The 7388-nt window shown below is 43.6% G+C and overlaps 1 protein-coding gene across 2 annotated transcripts in view; it reads right to left on the minus strand.

The window, feature by feature from the left end:
* Nucleotides 1-7204, minus strand: part of LARP4B (La ribonucleoprotein 4B) — a 57187-nt gene extending 49983 nt beyond the window's left edge. The window contains exon 1 of one of the 2 annotated variants that reach the window (XM_069006447.1): nt 6982-7204. The gene's annotated coding sequence lies outside the window, so the exon portion shown is untranslated. Of the gene's footprint in view, nt 1-6451; nt 6559-6981 lie in introns of those variants that run through there. The other variant, XM_069006448.1, reaches the window with a different exon arrangement.
* Nucleotides 7205-7388: the final 184 nt, after the last annotated feature.

Here is a 7388-nt window from a genome sequence, read left to right on the forward strand (position 1 = left end):
TCCAGGACCCTTAATATTTTTAGTACTTTGAATTATTATTTAAGACACAAACATAGCTTCAAAGCCAATTTGCCAAGTTCTTCATCATGACATTTTGGGACCATACAATAAACTCTTAATTCAGGAAAGCAGAAATCTAACACCAAGGATCTCATATTCAAATGCACGCAGAACTAGAATTCTGGAAAAGATTTGATGCAAACCAGTGGGACAACCATTACAGTACTCCTGGAATACATCTTCCCTCACAACAGGCCTGAGAAAAGTAAGAGAGAAAAGGATCTATAACTACATAAAGTCCAGGCAAGAGGCATATAAAACCAAGTAAGATGTTGATAATGCCAGTGATAAGCAAAAAGATACAGTGACAAGTTTTCTCCTAACATGAATGTATACAGCAGTCCTTGACTATGCAAAGACTATTTCAATAAACAGTCATTCTGCAAAACAAACAGCCTGGGATGAACTCCCCTCAAGCTCTGCGGTTTAGGGTTTTTTTGTTTGTTTGATTTTTGTTTTTTTCAGATGACTTGAAAAGCATTCATTGACCTAAAATGTTAGTTTAAGTTTTGAAACATGTTCAGAACCAAATCTAAAGTGAAATTTAACTACTTAGAGAAGAATAATCATTTAACTTTAAGGTTTTGTAAAAGAAAAGGAAGCTAATGTTCTTCACCAATGATTATTTCATTAACCTCTTCACCAAAAATAGAATTTAACCCAAATAATCCAGTCATTTTAGTATTACTTCCTCTTTTAATAAAGGCTACCATCCTCCATTACAAGCTCTGCCGAAACCAGAAGCAAATCTTGCTTAGTTTTAAAACACTGTATGAAGACTATCACCTCCTGGGTGCACATTTGTTCACAGTTAGAGCACCCCACCTTCCTAGAGTATCACTGTAATCAAAACTACTGGTAATTCAGGTTTTGACTCACAGTTAAAGGATGGACTGCCAATATTTTAGCTTGGATTTAATGACAATAACTCTTCCTTGCAAGTCAAAATAACTGGGTGCAGACCCTTCTAAAAATTCAACTGATTCCTTGAATCCAGGCAGTTAGAATACACAATGTCAACCAAGAAAATTATAATCATAAAAAATAGACTGCAAGCTAAGCTGCAACATATGTTCATTAAAAAGAGTCCCTTCCCTTCTTTATAGCATAATTTTTTTGGACATTTATTATGAAGAATTGAACAAAAAGCTTTAAACGTGAGCAGGGACACAAACCCAAGATCCTGGAGACATGCCAATGTAGACAATGTTATTTTACCCAAATTGTTTGCCTTGCTGCTTTAAACAGCAACATGCTGACCATTTTCTGTCCCTATCTGTCGGGCAGCAACAACATTGAATGGCAATGAAACTCTGAGATAAGACTGCAAATTCTGCACATACAGGTATCTCAGCACTTAAAGTAACCATGCCCCAGTAAATTCTTCACTTTCACTCTACTTTTTAATTCCTAGAACAAGAATCAGAAGCCACGAGGATACATCCAAATATTTGAGCATAAACCCTCAGCACCACGGTATGGAAAAGCAAGCTACTTTGGACATTGGCCTGTTGATTCATCAGTTCCTTGTTTGAACAACAGTCAGAGTCAGACTCTGTTGTGGGGCAACCTGTGACAGCATCACAACCTGTGAAAATACGCATATGGATACCAACAGTGACCGAAAACAAAACCATAAAGCTGCCAAGAGACATCACCGTAAAGCTTTCAAACCTTTCATTAAGTTTCTGCCAAATGAGATTTATCAATTTTTTTTTTCTCAACATAGTTACTATTTAACTAATATTTTGTTTCTCAGGTTTCCCTGTCAGATTACTGGCATCCTGTAATTATAAAATACTTAGCTTGAAAACAGATTGCAGAACATTAGATCTACTGAGAAACACTGAAAAACACTTTTAACAGAATAACAGAAATCCACAATGTTTTAAGCAAGTTTGTAATTCCACTAACAAGACAGATGGAAACCCGCCTTATGAATAGCACCAGTGAGGTATTCACTATTGTTGCTTATTTCCAGAAGCCAGTACGGAAGGGCCAATATGAGGCTGAGGGAAAATTAACCCATCCAAAGGGAAAATACTGTTAAGATACTTGTGCAAAAAACCACAAGAAATCTAAAAGCAAAATAAGGTGATACACTACTTAGACTTCCAAAAAGCCCAGCACAAGCTTTAAGTAAAATAACCATACGTTCTACAACTACACTGAAAACTCAGTATATTCCTGAACATGTCTCATGTGAAATTCTGATAGCATCTGCAGGTGTAATTTCTGAAGTCTGATTGTCAGTGTTAGCCGTTTTCAATAATGAAAGTGATACTGGCACTTTAGAAAGGAGTCCCTAACAGATAAAGCAATTGCGTCTAATTCATCACAAGCTACCACAGTAGGCAAATGTCTCTACATTTCCACCTATATGTGCAACAGTCCAGAACTCAAAGCTGTGTATAGCTGCCAGTACATGTACACTGAACTCGATACATCTATGAACTCTACATGGCCACAGAAGCAATCCAGAATAAACCTTTACTATAGAATATGCTGTCTGGGACACCAGCTCCTTACACACCAACAGCCTTATGCTAATAACAACAGAGCTGCTGGAAGTGCAGAGGTGGCAATCCATTCAGCTTATGAACAACTGATTCCTTTTGTATTACATCATTCAACTACCCATTAAGGAGCTGGACTGACAGGATCCAGAATATGCATAGCCCAGCCCTCCACGGTAAACGAGAGCGTTCGCAAAGATTAAGACTCAAAGAAATTGGTGATTCATCAGGGCGTCAAAACAGCGCTTCCCCAATTCTCGGCAATGTTCTAGGCCAAGCAGCTAGCCACATATTAGTAACCTCTGTCAGACTTCCCATTTTGGAGTTAATTGCTGTTCCTGAAACACATACCCAGACACAAAATACCTGCAGCAGCACACATCACAGAATGAACACTGTCATGGCTATCCTAATCACACTATTATGTTGTATTACAGTCACACCTAATTTAAGCACTCCAAAGTACCTTTGTTGTCTGCAGGTATTGCTCCATAGCACCTGCTTCCAAATGGGGGGGCACCCCCCTTTAGAAAGGGTATGGAACAGTTACACACATAAAAATGAAAGACCAATGATTTCATAAATCCTTGGCTCCATCACATCACCAAAACTTAAGTACCACCAGCTGGGAACCAATTAACAGAATTTGTTTCTATCTTGAAATACTTTATAGAACTTGAGTAGATTAATGGGTGGAACAGAAATTGACTGCTAGTCTCCTGTTTCTAACAAGTTCCACAAACTTGTTGGTTGTAGACACATTTTTATCATTAGACAAAGTCAGCATATGCTTAAAGAGAAAGAAACAGATTGTTGGAATAGGAATGGGTCTTCTTCAATTACCCAGTATTTACAGTACCAAAGCATTTTTTGACCAGGTGAAATATCACTCAGGTCTATATTCAGAGAAGGTGCTTCAGAGTGCTATTTTTGTGTTTGACTGTTATGATACACTAGCTAGCCTTGAGTTTAGCACAGAGGAGTTAATTCACAGGAAAAGAAAACACAGAGCTTTCCCAAAGCATTAGTTTGAAAATACAGTAAATACAGTTAGAACTGGTACCTCTGACAAAGCACATTATCAGTTCAGGGGAAGAGGAGGTGCATGTGTGAGTATTGTCTTTTTTGAGGGATCACAAACTTTGAAATAGTAATAGTTTTAAGTTTTACATCACTTTCCCCTCCATAATTCAATTACTGGCTTCTGTGGTGAAGAAATACTGTCTAGATCCACCCATCTAGATCTTGTATATGCACTAAAATGAGAGTATTAATTTCAGCATGCACATGCCTTGCTTTCAGAACATTGCTCAAACACCTTTCCAGGGCCTTTACTACAGGAGTAGCTTTTACTCTTCTACACAGCTCTCCACACATCACTGCCTCTTTCAAAACTGCAGGGAGAGGGTTAATTTTCTTCCTTACAACGTCCTGTTTTGTAACATCCTGTCTTTCCAACTCATACCTGTGTGCTCATTCTGAATGCAAATGCACGAGACTTCTAATTCTCCTGTTAGCTGAGTATCACTGATTATATACAGGAAAAAATCGCAGCCTGAGAAGATTTTCTACAGTTATGTCCAAGACTTAGACAAGCCTGTTGTCTAAAAATGTCATTTTGCTAGTAAATGCATAGAGCAACAGAGCACTTTGTAAACCACACTTTTCACGAGGTAGTACATCATGTAACAGTTTCTCACATGTGTGCACACATGCACAGGCACACAAATCACGCTCCCGAAGCTTAATATTCTCCAGACTCCAGAATCCATTTCTTTGCTTTCTGCCAGCGATAGCCCTCCTGACACTGCATTTGTAAGCTACCTCCACAGCCACCTTTGCACCTCCAAGGCAAGAGTGCCCTTCAAGATTGATAAGGCTGTGGCCTTTGCAAAACCTGCTCCTTCCAACACAGGCACAAGAAAAGGTAAGTCAAGTGCTTTACATCTTATTTGTGTGCCTTACCTGTTAATTTACGAGAATGTGAATGCCTGATGAATATATACAGACACCATGGAATTAAACATTAATAGCACCGACAGTCCTAAAAGCCACCTAGTTTTAAAAAAATCAAACTGATGGAACATATCTACACCTAATTACTTTGTTTTTTATAACTCCTTTTTTGCTACCTTTAAGCTGTCACTTTAGATTTGTCAAGCACTATGGTCAGAAGCATGCCTTTTCAGTGTCTAGCATGTGCATTTTGTGAGGTAACGTAATAAATATTTAACAAAGAGTTTATATTACCATGCCAATTAAGCTCTCAACTGATTTAAAGCCAAAGCCACTGTGAGATGAGAGACTTAATAAGGGACGCAGCAACAGATCAGCACAGACCATGTAGATTAGACAAACCTGACTGTATTGACTTTGCATTTCAGTAAACAAACCAAGTATTTAACTTTAACAGAAATAAAACATCATCACCAGAAACTGCCTACATGGTTTCTGTATGTCTCAATGAAACAAAAACCCCCAAACAAAATCCCCAAACCCCCACAACTGCCCCCAGTTCCAGATCTTCTGTTTTGCTCTGTAATGAAGCAGATTTAAGATACAGCCCCATATCTGTGCAATATATATAATAAATATGTATCAGTCATTCATACCTTTCTATGTGCATATTGGCACTAAAGCCAGCCACAAAAAGCAACTAAGGCAGCACACACTTGCACTGACACCTTTATTCCCTTATGGTGTTTATGTGTCAATGGGTAAAAAACCCCCAGAAAAAAAACACAAAGTAAACAATTCAATCTAACCCAGAACATTGTGTGTGCTTAAGGACCCGATTATATACAATTGTTTATTAAGGAACATCCAAGAGATCAAATGTTTTCAATTAATTCATTTAAGCAAAACTTTTACCTTCGTTCAAATAAAGGGATTTTTTTCCCCAAAGTGTAAGACCAATTAAATGTATGAGTAATTGTGGCTTCTACATAAAGAGCATACACACATAAATGACAGCAAATCTAGAAGAGGAAAAATTTCTGTAGACATTATATATAAAATATATACTGGTTTTTGTATACGCATTATCAGGCCTCAACCTAGTTTTCACCTCCTTTTCACCTCCCACAAAAAAATTTAAAAATATAAAAATATCAATGTTGTTCTAATAACTAGAGCAATTAAGCTGATTAACTTCATATCTTGAGAATTGACTAGAAGAAATGCTTACAAGTCAGCAGAGAGAAGTGAAAGTTCAACTGATAAAATGTTACCAGACCAGAATCAAAACCCAAGAGTTGTGAAATCCCAGCAAGTTGAAAAAAAAATACAACATGCTTTGACCTTTGAGAATTTATCCAATGTGTAAAAATCAGATAAGTTTGACATGAAATTTAAACCACAAGACAGACCTTACAATAGCAATCCTTGAGGCAGTACTTAAGAGGGATTCCTTCTCCAATTTTACTAAGGATTCAGAGGCAAACAAAACTAGGCCAGAGACAAGACGCAGAATCGGAAACCAGAATTCCCATGGTTTTACCCCAACCGTGACTCAAGTTTAAACAGTGGTTTTGAAACCAGCTCTCTCTCTCTGTGGCCACAGGCAAGTCTTAACCACTTTGCCTCAATTCGCTTACCTGCAGAATAAAAATAATTATATTTATCTGCCACACAGGAATCTCGTACAACAAACACTGTTTGGCAAGTGCACATCTGTTTAAACTGTGGACAAAGCTACGTAGTAATTTTGAGCACCTGGGCAAACTGAAACTGAGAGTGAAAACAACTTCGCTGAAGCAGCTACCAAAGGCCCAAGAACAACTAAATTCTGGGGGCAACACAGCGCCCGTGTGCCGTCTGCTCCCGCAGGTTCTGCTGTGCAGCCTGGGCGCACCCCCGGCCCTCCGGCAATTCACCTGCTCAGGACACGGCTCGCGTGGAAAGTCAGCGATGTGCCCGGAGCGATGGGCCAGGGGCTAGCACCGCCTGCTGCTCCGGACGGTCCCAGCCGCCCATCCGCCCCGGCCCGGTAGCCGGGATGGCTCCAGACAGGTCCTCCCGGCGCTCGCCCCTTCCCGCTCGCCCCACGGCACACGCGGCTCTCCCGCAAGGCCCCGTCGGCGCGGGGGCAAAGCTCACCCGCTGTGCCCGGGGCGGCGAGGCCGCAGTGCGGGAGCGGCCCCGGCGGCTCGCCCGCCCTACCCCCGCCACCACCGCGGCCCCGAGCCGGGATCCTCCTCCTCCCTCCCGTCTCTCCCCCGGGAACCGCCTCGGGTGGGAAGATGGCGGCTCCGGCCGCCTCCCCGGTGCGAGGGGGCGGCGGAGCGGGGGGTGTCGCTCCCCCTCCGGCCCCGCCATACCCCCGCACCGGGAGATGCGGGTGCGGAACGGCCCCAGCGGGCGCCGCCGCCCGGAGGGCGCGGGCCGGGCGGCCCCTCGCACTCACCTGTCACCAACAGCCGCCGCCGCCCTCGGGCCGGGGCTCGGCACGGGGGACACGGGCGGGCACGGGGGAGGGGGGGGGGGAGCTCCGCCGGCGCGGGGCCTTTCACTCCTGTCGAGTTCCCGCGGGCGCCGGGGCCTCTCGCCGCGCCGCCGCCGCCGCCGGGGCCTCGCCGCCGGATGCCGTGAGGAGGAGAGCGGAGCGCGGGGCGGGGCCGAGGGGGCGCGGGCGGCGGCAGCGCCGGGGGCGGGCGGGGCGGGGGGGGGCGCGGGGGGGCGGCGGCGGCTCCGGGCCCGAAACGTCTCCGAGCCGAGACTCAACCACCCGCTCGCATGAGAGACCCGCTTCCGGCTCCCGGCGGAAGTCCCGCCCCCGCTGGCGGAAGGGATTGGCGGCCGGGCGCCGCCGCG

The sequence above is a fragment of the Aphelocoma coerulescens genome, chromosome 2 (assembly GCF_041296385.1).
Source record: "Aphelocoma coerulescens isolate FSJ_1873_10779 chromosome 2, UR_Acoe_1.0, whole genome shotgun sequence".
Classification (NCBI taxonomy): domain Eukaryota; kingdom Metazoa; phylum Chordata; class Aves; order Passeriformes; family Corvidae; genus Aphelocoma; species Aphelocoma coerulescens.